The following is a 14,457-nucleotide window of genomic DNA, read 5'->3' as shown; positions in this document are numbered from 1 at the left end:
GGATCCCATTGCAGTTACATGGCAACCAGGAAATCAGTCATTCGGAGTTGCCATGGTAACCAGAGGGGGGGAGGGAAAGGTCCATTTATCACAGTAGGCCGTGTCCCTTGCTGGAAGCCTACAGAATTTTTAGACAAAGGTCATTCTGAAAACAGCAACCAAAGGGAAGGAAGGAAGGAAGGAAGGAAGGAAGGAAGGAAGGAAGGAAGGAAGGAAGGAAGGAAGGAAGGAAGGAAGGCAGGCAGGCAGGCACCCCCATCTCTGATCTCAAGACGGACCTGCATGGTGCTGGCATCAAGCTGGAAGGTGCTGAGCTTGTGGCAGATGCCACAGAGGGTGGAGGGTTTCTCCTTCTCCCCTCTGCACAGGACCTAGGACTCTGACAAGTCAGCTGAAGAAGGTCTGCTCATTTAGCTTAATGGAGCCTGAAGCTAGTCGTCTGCAGGAAATGGCAGCTAGCTACCCTTGTTGCATGAGGAGAGCTCTTGCCTTGGTTGCCTGGGGTACGGCTGGCTCTACTTGTGTGGCTACAGCAGAAACAGAGCTCAGACTGCTGGCCTGAGAAAAGCAGAAGTATCTGTTTCCTGCCACGTTTGTTAAGAACAGCAGTTCTCAACCTGTGAGGCGGTCCCTTATCAGACATCCTGCCCATCAGATATTTACATCACAATCCATAACAGTAGCAAGATGACAGTTATGAAGTAACAACAAAATAATTTCATGTTTTATGGTTGGGGCCACCACAGCAGGAGGAGCTGTATGTTAAAGGGTCGAAGCGTTGGGAAGGCTGAGAACCACTTGTTTGGGAGTTGAAAGTAATCAGCTTTCAAACTCAAAGCGGGTGAAGCTGAGCAGGGTGAAGTCTCTCATAGCCCCAGGCCTTAGACTCTACCGCCAGGAGAATGGGGCAGAGCCATCCACCTACGGGGAGATTTGTTTGGTAATGAAGAGGAGTCTAGACCCTGTGGGGCACAGACTCACCTCCTGGATTTGCTGGTTTTAGAGGGAGGCTATCAAGAGTCCATCACATTCTAACGTTGAGGAAACATTATTTGCTTTTAAAACCTTTAATTGGCAACACTGGAACAAGCCAAGAGATAGGAGTGGCTGTGAGAGCCTTTTTTTCTTGTAAAATAACATCTTCCTTTGCCCCCTTACACGCTGAGATGAGGAAACTGTTGACTTCCTCCTCCCCTGCAACTGTCCCCTGTCCACCCGTTTCCATCTCTGCACAGGGTACCATCATCATTCACTTTGAACCTTCTTCTCCTACTCCCCTTCTCTCACTTCCAATTTAGCGGCTAGTTCTCACAACCTTATTCTGAAAACATACCCTCTCTTCTCCACGCCCTTGTTATCTGTCATCCTGAACACCAGGCTCCCACAATCTTCCTGAGAGGGGGGGGGAGGGGAGGGGAGGGCAGAGGAGAGGAGAGAGAGAGAGGAGGAGAGGAGAGAGGAGAGAAGAGGAGAGGAGAGGAGAGGAGAGAGAGAAAGAGGAGAGAGAGGAGAGGAGAGAGAGAGGAGAGAGAGAGAGAGAAGAGGAGAGGAGAGAGAGAGAAGCTTCTGGTTATATCTTCTGTTCCCCTCTTGAAAAGCCCCACTGGCTTCTTTACAGGCAATTCAGACCACGCCACGCCCAAGTCCCCTTACCCGCACTCCGCCCCACTGGTGTGCACCCCGTTCACTGAAGAGCCACCAGCCACCACACCTGTGCAGAGGTGACTCCTGATGACATCCATTCTCACACCCTGGATCTCTCCTACTTGTGCATTCCTTACCCACGGTCACTCTTCGGTGTTCCTTGGAAACATCCACTGATCGATTCGGGGGCTTCATGCTTTGTTGAACACCGTGCCCAGGAAATTAGAAGGCTTTCTCTCACACCCCCGCCCCTCCAACCCCAGTTATCCATTCAGGGAGCCTCTCTTACAGGAAAACATTCTACCAGCCTGGAAACAGAAGCAGCCCCCCCCCCCCGCCCCAAGAGTGCAGGGACTAGTGACAGTGGCGTGTGCGTGGTTGAGGGGCGCACAGCAAGCGTCCACGACGTACTCAGACAGAAGGAGCTAGTGCTGCAGGGGTACAAACAGCAGCAGTCCTGGAAACCGTGGGGATGTCCAGAGGACGTGTGGCTTTTGTGGAAGGAAATCAGCACCAAAGCAATGGTGGCGAGGAGCACGGTGACCTCGCTTTCATTGGCCAAACAGACAGAACGCAGAGGCAGAAAGAGCTAGTGATTCGGAGTTATCGTACAATGACCTTTCCCCCACGCAGGAGCGGGAAACAATAAACAAGAACTATTTCTTATAGTTCCTGTGGGTCTGGAATTTGGAAGCTAATCTTTGTGTTTCCAGGCCCCTTCTCACCCGACGTTATACGGTCAGAATGCCAGCTATTTGGAAGCTTGCTCTGATTGGAGCGTCTGCTCCCAAGGTGGCTCACTTACAAGGCTATGGGACACTGCCGGCTCTTGACAGGAGGTCTAAGATCCTTTCTCTTGCCACAAGGCTGCCTGCGTGTCCTCAGAACATGACACCCAGACCCTCTGAGTGGTTGATGTGAGAGGCCACGGTGGGAGCTGTGGTACACTTGGTGGCTTCCACTTGTAAGTCAGGCAGATGCGCTCTGCGCAGGTGTGAACACAGAGGGGTAATAAGGTCAGGATAGAAGGCCCACCCTGAAATCCTGTAGGCAGAGAGCAGAGCAAAGAGAACCAGGGAAGGGACTAGAAAGAGTGGGGGGGGGGACACCAAAGGGAACGATCAGTATGGCTGACACCCTTTGAAGACCATCTCACTTAAAGTAGAGATATATTTATCTGTTTACTATTTCCTTGTTGATTCCTTTTGATTGTATAAACTTCATGAAACAAGTGGCATATTCTATTTTTTCTTGGTAAGTTCCTAATAAGTATTTGCATGTTTGAACATATAATTATACCCAATTTTAGAGAAAAAGTAAGTACTACTAAATGACTAACTCTAGAAGTATTTCCATTCCTTTTAAACTGAATTTATTTTCTTCCTTCCCACCTAAAGGGTAAAATAATACTATTTGGTGAACTCAATGTCATCTCCGAGCCCCTCGTCAGTAGCTGCTATGCGTTGCCTTCTCAGTTTCTTCTACTTTCATCTGAAGATTGTATTCTTTTGTCTCAGATGGGAGGGGATCCTGAATTTTAAAAGCAACTGTTTACTGATTTTAGAGGCAGCTGTTTACCTTTCTCCCTCTTAAAGTAAGACCACATTAAATTGTGTTTTGTTTGCATGTCTGTCATTTATCTTTTTGGAGATCTTATTTTAAAGTGGGTCCTTAGGCGACAAATTCTTCCCGTCCTTCTCAAAATATGCCGACAGCAACTGGGGGAATGTCTTGTCCTTGGTAGGAAGATGAGACATGGAAGATTGCTGACTCGTAGTCACCGACGCCAGGGAGAGAACAGCTCATGGTGCAAAGCATGTCTTCATGAGCACCATTGAGTTACTCCGATGGATGGATCCAAACATGGCAGCAGCCTCAGGATCAACACACCCATCTATCCAAGTAAGGATACGGTCCTCCTCTCTCAGTTCCCAAGGACACACTGTAGATGAACCACTTTCCGGGTACCAAGTGGGAGAAACCAACCGGGTAGGGAATGAAGCAATTCCCTTTGGATGAGGAAGAGAGTCTAATATCAAAAGATTACTTGATGGCATGGCCACAGACTCATCGCTGCACAGCAGAGATACAGAAGTCCTCACCAGCAACCCCCTCACCTCCATGCTGTATCCAGGAGCTTTGATGCTTTTCACTACCATGGTTAACAGTACTAATAGCAGGGTGTGTGTACGCGTGGAGGGGGTACACATGGGTGTGTATCCGCCCTAGTGCTTGTGTGGGCATCAGAGGACAACCTTGGAAGCTGGTTCTCCTCTTTTATCTTTATGTGGGTTCCAGAGATTGAACTCAAGGTGATCAGGCTTGCCCACTGAGCCTTCTTGTTAGCCTAGAAACTGTGACACTTATCCATACTAAACACCATCGTCTACTTAATATTATAGTCTCTGTTATTCTGGGGTTCTTCTTAGCAAAGATTTAATGCATACTGTGCTATCTGTGTAAACCAGAATAAACTCCTTATGACTGGTATCCCAAGTGTCTCCTCAAAGCCTGATGTGCCGAAGGCTTGGCTCCTAGCTGATGGGAAATGGCTGGATTATGAGGATCCACCAAAATGTGAACAAGCTACGTGGCAATTCCTGCCTCCGTGCACTTCGGCCGCCGTGTTTTCCCCATGGAAATGGAATATATCCCCTGACCATAAGGCAAAATAAACCTCTCATATCTTAAATGGCTTCTGTCAGGCATGTGGCCACAGCGAATATTCAGAATTTGGTGTACACTAACATGGTTTTCTATAGCTTGCAGGTGTAGGGTGTTTCTTTACAATCTGGCCAGGTTCTCTTTTCAGACCTTCTTCCTGTCCCCCTTCCAAGGTACCCAAAGAAACACAAACGCTTGGGAATTTCTGCCACAGTTGTTGCTTGCTCAATACACAAACATCTACGAACCGCCTGCTACATTAGTTACGAAAACACAAACCAGAGGCACAAGGCAGGCCGACAGCAGAGAAGATTAAAACAGCCGGCGTTGAAGCAGCAAGGCAGGGCACCCTCCCAGAGGAGAGAAACTGGCTCTGCTTACATGGCCAGCGGAGATTCTTTTTTCTTTTCACTTGACAAAGGCAACTTAAGGCAGGAAGGGTCTATTGTGGTTCACATCTAGAGGGTATCACCGGTCACGGTTGGGACAGCACGGTGGAGGAAACACGCAGCATCTGGTCATGGGAAGCAGGAAGATGTGAGAGTCGGATATCAGCTTGCCTTCCTCCTTTTCCCTTTTGGTTCAGTCTGGGCTCCCATCCCACAGAATGGTGCTCCCACATCCTGGGTGTACCGTCCTCCCTCAGTTAGGCACCCCTGGAAACACCTTCATGGACACATCCAGAGATGTCTTCTAGGTGATTTTAAACCCAGTTAAGTTGACAAGAAAAATTAGCCATAGAAGACTTTAATGAAAGGCTGTCTCAAATGACAGACAGGGCCTTTCCAGAGTGCGACATGGAGAGCAGGATGAGGGTGTGTGTGGAGACAGGAACAGTAGGTGTCACGGTACACAGGTGGGGTTGGAAGCAGGCTCTACCATTCACCCACTGGGAAAGTAGACATGGGGTTGGAAGAGGAAGTAAGGCTGGAGTGTGGGCAGGCGACACCATGTAGGGGCTCGTGTGCGGTGCAAAGGGGTTTGCGTCTGTGTCTCATAAGCCATGGGGAGGGCAGAAAGGGAGGAATGGCAGCAGGGCATGTAATGATGAACTCTCCATTATGGAACTGTAATTCTACTGAGGATGACTTAGGAGAATGGCCGAGGCAGAAGCACACAGTAGGGAACACTGCAGCCACATAGGAAACCCAAAGCAGTGGGGACACAGGGTAGTGGCAGAGGAAGGGGAAGGAGCATCTTGGGTAAGGAGATAATCTAGAGGTAGCGATCAAAGACTGATTTACTTTGAAATAGCAAAGAAAAGGGAGTCTGAGGTCACCTGAATACCGTGTGTACAGTCGGTTGATGCACCCCTTAAAGGAATGGGGACTATACAAAGAGGAACAAGCTTTCCGTGAAAGTAATGTCTAGAACTCCAAAGAATCTTCTAGCCAGAATGCTCAAAAGTGCAGGACAGACATCAGGCTAAAATGATGTCCTCATCAGCCCCCACTATCAGATACATATGAAAAATAAAACCCACGATTCATTTCTGCAAACAAGGTCAGTAATGAGCGTTAGAGTGCTTTTCAGATTTCTGTCTCTGCACTGATCACATGACGTGTAAACAGGAAGTAAAATGCTACCTTCTCTCTGAAATGGATACTTTGTAGACCTGGTACCAGGGTTCCCTAGGCTTGTATTTCAGTTTTAAACTGGATTAATCTCTTCCCCTGGTTGAGCTACATACACACCCACCCTTGACTTTTGTCTCCGGAAAAAAGAAGCTGCTAGAACTAGCTGAAAGCAATGAGGCCAATGACAGGAAGGGAAAGATCTTAAAATCTAGAGTTTTACTTTGAGGAGTTTGGTTGGCCTACAGCTGGGCAGCTCAACCTATTGTGAGCTTTATGGCCAGAGACGAAAGGATGGATTAGGAGGCGGCAGGACTAATTCCTAGAGTTTAATTGATCAAAAGAGATTTTCTTATCATAGCTTAAACAGAAGTACCAACCCTTGATAGACAGATAGGTAGACAGACAGACAGATAGACAGGATTCAAAGTAAAGATTTATATGAATCCATAGATAATGCTAGATTCAACTGGTCTAAAAATGACAAAAGCCTTGTTTTTATAATTTTTCCAAACTTGAAAAACGTGCTTTTAATTTTCTTAGGCTTAGTATCACATATCTATGATATATATGCATATATGTGATATGTGTGTTATAAGTATGCTTGTGTATATGAGTGTATGTGTGCATGTGTATAGTTTGCATTAGATGTTCTGGTGACCTTTAGCATCAGGGTTCTTGGGTTTGTGATAGCCCGTGTTACACTGGACCATTTGTTGTCACTTGAGAGGTGTGGCTCCTTCGTTTTCATATGGAAACAAACGCATGAACGAATGGGAAAGCCCAACAACTTGCCTTTGTAATTTTCAGACCTTAGCTTGACTTACATCAGGCTCCCTTGCAATAACAAGACTCCCGAGAAACTTTATGGAACTTGAAGCCAAAACAAAGGAACCTGGGACTGTCTCATAACACTTCACCGAGATGAAATTCTGTACCTGCCTGGATGACATGCTGTGGTCCCCCAAGGCGTGCTGGGAAGGCCTGCATCAATCCTAGATCTCTTCTAATGCTCCTGTCAGTTTTCTTGCTGGGGGATGCAGGTGAGATAGGTCCTTAAAAATACAGTTGAAGATTACTTCCAATGCTTGAGAAAGGAAACTTTCTAGACTGTGCTTCTGAGGGAGTATTCATTGTTACTTACATTTGAGACAGGGTCTCACCATGTACCCCAGGGGAGCTCTGAGTTCCAAGTGTTGCTCTGGTCCACCACATCCAGTTGGTAAAGCATTACCTGGCTTCTGGAACAAGGACTGGCTTCCCCACCCCACCCCTCCCACCCGTGTCTAGGCCTGTGTTTAAACTGTAGCTTCTCACAAAGTGCTTCCTTAATTTAGAGAGGGAATGACTCAAGCCTTGGGGATATGGTCGCCGTGAGTATCGGAACTCCACTGTGAACATAGCTGTGGGAGAAGCCAGGGGAACAAACACCAGTCCTGACTGGGCTAATGACTGTTCAAGCCACTTGTCACATCTGAGTTCCAAGCTCCTATATGTAATATCCACTAGTATACACTGAATATTTTCTCTGTTCCTAGAACTGTAAGATGCACCCTGTGTCTGGTCTTATCGGTTCTCAGACTTTTCAACTGTGAAATATGGTATAGTCACCTGTATTTTGCAAGTGTGGAAACTGAGGCACATAGAAGAAATTTGTCTAAGTTCACAGGCAGGGATGACAGCTCAGATGTTTTTGTTTTTTGAGACAGGGGTTCTCTGTGTAGCCCTGGTTGTCCTGGAACTTGCTTTATAGACCAGGCTAGCCTAAGACCCACAGAGTTCTATCTGCCTGCCTCTGCCTCCCGGGTACTGGGATTAAACATGTTCACCACCACTGCCCAGCGACAGCTCAGATTCTAACTCTGGTAGACAGACTGCCTATGAATTCTACCTTTATCCATGGCACTAACAAAGCAAGCATGTGTGAGGGCCAGAGAATGGAGCTCGCCACTAACCATAGGAGGCCATGGAGATCCTCTCAGCCCTACCAGTACATGTGTTGGATGGTGAAGGGGATTTGTTTCTATGCTGGTAATCCAGGCCACTCAGGACAACCCGACTCCGTTCATACTCTTCTTAGCCTGTTTTTACCGTTGGGCCTTGCAGGACTTGGCTTAGCTCCCACGTCCCACAAGGAGTCCTGTGGAGTCATTATTTTCTAAGCATATGGGTTAAATAAAATCTCAGCGGTAGAGAGACCTTGGGGAATGAAGCTCTGGGAAGGTTGGCCACATAGGAAAAACTCGGCAGCAAGAAGCTGCAATCCTGGAATTCGGATTGGTCATAAATCATTAAGGACCAGAGCCTGGTGGGCCACTGAACCAATAAAAACCAGCAGCTGCAGTTCAGAACGAGAGAAAGTTAAGGACAGCCACTGAGGCAGTCTGTGGGTGCTACTGGGAGATGAGGGCTGGGGAATGAGACCGGGAAAGGAGGCCGTGCAGTAGGGGGGTGGGGGTGGGGGGCGCTGGAACAAAGGGGTCCAGGGGATTAGAACCAAATTACCATCAGCAGCAGGCAATAGAGGAAGCCCTGAAGTAGAGCGAGAGGCAAACAAGAAGGCTGACTTGCTGCCCGATACTGAGAGAGGAGGAAGTGGGAGATGCGCGGCTTCCTGTAGAAATGATGATTGAAGACAAAGCTGGGTGGGGACTCACGCTTCGGTTGCAGCGGCCGCTGCACAGACAGACACTCGACGCCGTTCGGTGGGCAACTCCTACTACGGCGGGGCTGGGCTGCGCTGGGCTGGGCTGGGCTGCGCTGGGCTGGGCTGGGCTGCGCTGGGCGGGCCGAGCTCACCACCCACCAGCGCCGCCAGGGGAAGCTGCTCTCTAACCGAGCCTCGGAGCCGAGCAAGGTAAAGGACACGTTTTCCATGTAGCTCCTTTTGAATAGAGATAAAATGACCGTGCTTGTGGGTTTTAGTGTGGATTTCTTAGAGAAGCGAGGGACATTGTTTCAGTCTTTTTGGGGAAGTGATTCAGGTGGGGTTTTTAGCTTTATTATTATTATTTTTTCCGAGAAGGATGGTCAGATATGTGACACATTTTGTTTAGGGTGTGGGGAACCACCCTCCGTGTTTAGGAAAACACGCTGAATGTGAGCAGTGGTTTGCTTAGCTGGCCCGGCAGCTGGGCAGGCTTGAGTTGCAGTCAGCTGGGCTGTGAAGCTGCAGTCTGGGCATCGGTGCGCGGCAGTCCCTTGTTTTGGGGTGTAAGTAGTGAAAGACGTTAAACACATCGCTGGGCCGTCTTCTTTGCGACATCGTGGCTGTGATTTGGCTTTGGGGAGGTTGGGTCCTTTTGTACATAGATTTATTTTTTTTAACCAACAAAGACTCGTAATTGGCAAGTGAGGGGCAGGCAGTATTTACCACCAAGGGACCAGTGTCTTCCTCTCCTTGCCCGGTGCAGCTGCTTGCAGGGTAACCTCAGAGTCAGTAGGTCGTACCCTAAAGTTGATCCTTGTGCAAAGGACCATGGAGCGACTGGGGACAGTAATTTGCCCCAAATCGAATACCTGTGTGCGAATACAAGATTCTATGCCTGTATGGATTTCTTCATCTCTATATCAAAGCGATTGTTAATTCCAGATGGAGAGATAATATCAGAGTGAGCTGGTTTGTCATCTTGTCTGTTTGCTGTACAATGAAATAATATAATCAGAACACAATTTTATTCTGTAATTTTTCCTGAGCAGTGGGTGCCAATAACGGAGTCTGGGACTGGTAACTCGTTCGCGTTTATGAATGATGGAAAAGTGCAATAGAGGTCTAACAGACTTGAACTGAGATTGTGAGTTTTCTTTGGCAGAATATGTAGTATAAACAGCTTAATAAACTGTGGCATAATTTAAAAATATCCCCAACAGAAAGTGTGCTTAAGTGCAAGACAGCACTGATTACAACGATTTTTCTTTTCTTTCTATATAGTGAAAGGAAATAATTTTTCAAAGCAAAGAAGGAACCTCAGGTGGTAGAATTAAAACAATAAAATGGCACGTTTGGATACCCATGAATTATTAAAATACAATTTTTCAAACAACCAAATGTACCAGTTGAGAAATCATGTACTTTTGTGATAATGCTATTATCAGCTGAAGGAGCCGTACGATTGGGACTCTGCTTTGTTTTGTTATCTTATGACATTAATTTAGTTTCTCAGACTTTGTGGAGTAGCAGTGCATTTTCTGAGACAGGAAGCTTTCATGGGCACTGAGGAAGTAAATTTCTGTTTTCCTGAGTGTGTGGAGGAGTTGCTGTAGCCATGGGGCTCTTGGGAAGGATTCCTTGAATTTAATCAAAGCAAGTCGTGTGCCGGGTTCCACAGTCCCCATTGCATCCTAAAGTAAAATATGGAGCATTGATCTTGTGAATGGGGCTGGGGCTGGACTAGCCTGGTGATGGAGCTGTGTGTTTCTAAATGGAATAGGAAGCGGAGCCTCTGGGCTGTATGGAGCCTGGCCATCCACAGCCTGTGTTCCCCAGATGATGACAACACCCTGCTTTGTTTGGGGATGTCTAGAAAATGTGTTACACCCCCTCACCCCACCCCCCACCCCATGTGCCTCACAGGAGACTGAGATGATGAAACCTTGGCCAGTAGGCAGAGTAGTCAAGGGGCCCCCTGCTACCTTTCTGAAAACAACCAAGAGGTGCCTTATTTTCTGCCCAGTACAAAACACTTAATTGTGAAATTCCGTCTTGAGGCAGAATGTGAGTGAGGAACAGCAGATCAGAGAGGATGAAGGCAGGGCTCTTTCTTCAGCGAGAAACAGATGGGCGGGCTTCTTCCCGGCACAATGAGACCATCCCCACTCTTCTGGCCAGAGGGAAAACTAACAGGCATTCTTTCCCTCAGGGCATTCGGCAGCTCTGGAAGTGGACAAACACTGAAGCTTTAATTATATCTGGTTTTATTTTTTTCTCTCTCTCTTTCTGACATATGGTCACTGACTGAATGGAAACACGACTCATTATTTTATGGTCAGCCCTGGGCCTCGAGTGATGGGTATATGGTGATGAGTTCAGCTGAATAACTACTTCAGTCTGCTTCAGAAGGCAGGGCCCACTTTTAATCCTAAAAGCAGAAAACCCGTTCACAAGAGATCAGTGTCAGGCAAAGAAAGGATTGCCCTAGAGGTCCAACAACACAAGCTTTGGATGCAGAGTGGTCTGCCTGGGTCCTGCCGCTGCCTGACTCAATACAATTGTTTGTGAACTTCATTAATTCTTTGTGATGACGGATAGCAGCACACAGTCAGGGTTTTATGTGATGCACCTTTGCTTTTGTGTATGGATAAATGAGTGTCGGGAACAAAAAGATGCTGAAATGTTGTTTTGTTCTTTTGTAGCAGTATAAGGAAAAGTTAGCTGAGTCTCAGTCTCCGTCGCTGCCTCTGAGAAAAGAGATTTATTTATTGTAAAAGAATATTCATAACACAAAGTGACCCATTTTATTCTTATTTAAGCGTGCATTTCCGTAGTATTAAGTATAGTCACATTACTGTACTATTTTGTCACCATGCACCCCCTGAGTTCTTTTCAATCTTTTTTTTTCAAGACAGGGTTTCTCAATGTAGCTCTGGCTGTCCTAGAACTCACTCTGTAGGCCAGGCTGGCCTCGAACTCACAGAGATCTGCCTGCCTCTGCCTCCCGAGTGCTGGGATTAAAAGCATGGGCCACCACCACTCAGCTCTTTTTATGTTTAATTCTTGTAAGACAGAAAGTCGGTGTATATTAAATAATAGCTCTCCTTTTCCCCTGTAGCCCAGGCTCTGTCAATCACCGCCGCACTTCGTCTCTGTGAACCCGACTGAGAGCCTGATGGAGAGGGAATCGTGTTTTGTGATGAACTTAATCCGTCTTCTATATTGTCCCCAAGGCTCATCCCTGTCGTAGCGCATGCCAGAATGCCCTACCTTTTTAAGTCGAGTAGCTTCCTATCACGGGTGTCTGTCACACGCTGTTTGTCCATTCCCCCTTTGGTCAATGCCTGGCCCAGTTCTGGGCTGTTGCGCGCAATGCTGCTGTGAATGCAGCTGTGGAGAGCCCCGGCTTCCGTGCTCAGCTTTGGGTGCCACCACATTGCTTCCCGCAGCGCTGCACAGTCTGACCCTCCGCCGGGAGGCACAGCGTTGCAGCTCACCAGCGCCGCCGCAGCTGCTGATTCTTTTCCTTTCTCTGCTTTGACCGTTGCCACCCTCGGGTGGGAAGTGGAGGCTCCTTGTGATTGGATTTGCATTTCCTGGCTACAGCCATAGAGCCCCCAGTATCCCCAACACCTTCTTGCAAGAGCAGATCTCACGTGATCGACATTTTCCCCAACGATTTTCACTTTTCGTTTGCTTTTTGGACACTGGTATATCTTCTTAGAAGAAATGTCCATTCAAACACTTTCCAATTTTGACTTTGATTCTCTCTTAAAAAAAAAAGCTTTACTTTTTGCTTTTAAATTATAGGTGTGTGCTCCTGTGTGTGTGAATATGAGTACAGGGGCCCACAGAGGCCAGAAGGTGTCAGATCTCCTGCAACTGGAGTTACTGGAAGCTGTGAGTTGCCTGACATGAAAGACTATCTTAAAAGCCAATGTGATGTGCCCTTTCTGACACACACACACACACACACACACACACACACACAATCCCATGCAAACAGGAACACGTCACAATCAACCCGGTCAATAGCAGAGGGTGTTGGGTTTCTTGGGGTGATTGCGTGTTTCTTTGACGTAGTTTTACTGCAGAGGTCTGAAGTAAGACAGAAGGAACCTTCTATCTCTGGGCAAGTGTGAGCAAAAGGACTGGTCCTCAGTGGGAATCCTGGCTCTCAGTGGGAATCCTGGCTCATAGTGGGAATCCTGGCCCTCAGTGAGAATCCTGGCCCTCAGTGGGAATCCTGGCCCTCAGTGGGAATCCTGGCTCTCAGTGGGAATCCTGGCTCTCAGTGGGAATCCTGGCTCATAGTGGGAATTCTGGCTCTTAGTGGGAATCCTGGCTCTTAGTGGGAATCCTGGCTCTCAGTGGGAATCCTGGCCCTCAGTGGGAATCCTGGCCCTCAGTGGGAATCCTGGTCCTCAGTGGGAATCCTGGCTCTCAGTGGGAATCCTGGCCCTCAGTGGGAATCCTGGCCCTCAGTGGGAATCCTGGCTCTCAGTGGGAATCCTGGCCCTCAGTGGGAATCCTGGCCCTCAGTGGGAATCCTGGCTCTCAGTGGGAATCCTGGTCCTCAGTGGGAATCCTGGCTCTCAGTGGGAATCCTGGCCCTCAGTGGGAATCCTGGCCCTCAGTGGGAATCCTGGCCCTCAGTGGGAATCCTGGCCCTCAGTGGGAATCCTGGCTCATAGTGGGAATCCTGGCCCTCAGTGGGAATCCTGGCTCTCAGTGGGAATCCTGTCCCTCAGTGGGAATCCTGGCTCTTAGTGGGAATCCTGGCTCTTTGTGGGAAGACTGAACCAGCAGTCAGTGTCTTAACTGCTTCCCCCACCCTCGTTGGCCTAGTTGGAGCCAGTCACCCATGCTCCTGTCAGCTCCCGTGTGCCTCGTCTCTGAGGTGGGAGACAGGGCTGGAAACTAGGTTGATGGCTTCACCTTAAGATTTGACACCCCGTCAGCAGACAGTTGTTTCTTAAAAATCCCCTCCCCTCTTCCTCTGTCCCTCCCTCCCTCCCTCCGTCCCTCCCTCCCTCCCTCTCTCCCTCTCTCTCTGTCTCTCTCCCTCTCTCTCTCCCTCTCCCTCCCTCCCTCTCTCTCTCTCCCTCTCTCTTTTCCTTTTTATTTCACTTTCCCTCTCTCCCATGCATTCACAGTAAAATCTGCACAACCCAGCTGCTACTCATTTTTCTTACAGTTGGTCCAACTCTCTCTTTTTCTAACATATGTTATAGGCTTCTTCAGTTCTTACTGCTTCAGATTTTTCTCTTTGTCTTCAGCCCTTAAGACTGCAGTAACAAATTACCACAGGCCAAGCCATTTACAAACCCCCAAATTCATTTCTCACAGTTTCTGGGCCTGGAGATCAGAGATCCTGGCACCAGCAGACTAGGTGAAGACCTGTCCTTCAGGGACGCTGTCTCCTTGTGTTCTTTATGTTCTGGAAAGCCCTCTCCTCCAAGGGCATCAATCCCGTGTGTGAGCTGATCCCTCCGTAAAGGCCTCACCTCCTCTCACCCGGTGCAACGACACGACACTAGGGCTGGATTTTAACACATGGATGGGGCAGGAGTCATCCTGCGCTCTTCTCAGCCTTCCCTTCAAAGTGAGGGCACATTCTCCCCCAGACTCAGTGCTGGTCCCTCTTACTGCCCAACTGATGATGCTCTGACAATGACTTTCCTTCCTCCCTGTTGGGTTTCTTCTCTTTTAATACTCGCTTTTATCGTATTTACTTGTGTGTGTGCACACAGGCCACAGAGCACATGTGGAGGTCTGAGGATGATTTGGGGGAGTCTGTGCTCTTTCTACCATGTGTTTTGGAAGGACTGAATTCAAGTTATCAGGCTTGGTGGCAAATGCCTTTACCTGCTGGGCCACCTCACCAGTCCCAGATTTCATTCCTTAAATGTCCCCTTCCCTATT

General features: G+C 48.1%; 1 protein-coding gene and 2 long non-coding RNA genes across 5 annotated transcripts in view; 2 read left to right on the top strand and 1 right to left on the bottom strand.

Annotated features, from left to right (window-relative positions):
- Positions 1 to 4,336, top strand: LOC121136161. 2 transcript variants are annotated; one of them, XR_005873281.1, is made up of 3 exons: positions 1 to 400; positions 3,389 to 3,546; positions 4,113 to 4,336. It is a non-coding gene; the product is annotated as an uncharacterized LOC121136161 (long non-coding RNA). The 2 variants fall into 2 exon arrangements; XR_005873282.1 differs by having other exon boundaries at positions 9 to 306.
- Positions 4,337 to 4,713: 377 nt separating this feature from the next.
- Positions 4,714 to 8,603, bottom strand: LOC121136160. The gene is made up of 3 exons (XR_005873280.1): positions 8,388 to 8,603; positions 6,821 to 6,937; positions 4,714 to 4,822 (listed from the first exon to the last, which is right to left on the bottom strand). It is a non-coding gene; the product is annotated as an uncharacterized LOC121136160 (long non-coding RNA).
- An 8-nt stretch (positions 8,604 to 8,611) lies between these two features.
- Gng2 (G protein subunit gamma 2) overlaps positions 8,612 to 14,457 on the top strand; it is a 94,820-nt gene continuing 88,974 nt past the window's right edge. The window contains exon 1 of one of the 2 annotated variants that reach the window (XM_005083570.4): positions 8,612 to 8,739. The gene's annotated coding sequence lies outside the window, so the exon portion shown is untranslated. The remainder of the gene's footprint in view (positions 8,740 to 14,457) is intronic. The other variant, XM_013123180.3, reaches the window with a different exon arrangement.

Source organism: Mesocricetus auratus, unplaced genomic scaffold, assembly GCF_017639785.1.
Source record: "Mesocricetus auratus isolate SY011 unplaced genomic scaffold, BCM_Maur_2.0 Super-Scaffold_100053, whole genome shotgun sequence".
NCBI classification, from domain to species: Eukaryota; Metazoa; Chordata; class Mammalia; order Rodentia; family Cricetidae; genus Mesocricetus; species Mesocricetus auratus.
Note: the sequence above shows the minus strand (reverse complement) of the source record. Positions and strands in the feature narration are given on the sequence as shown.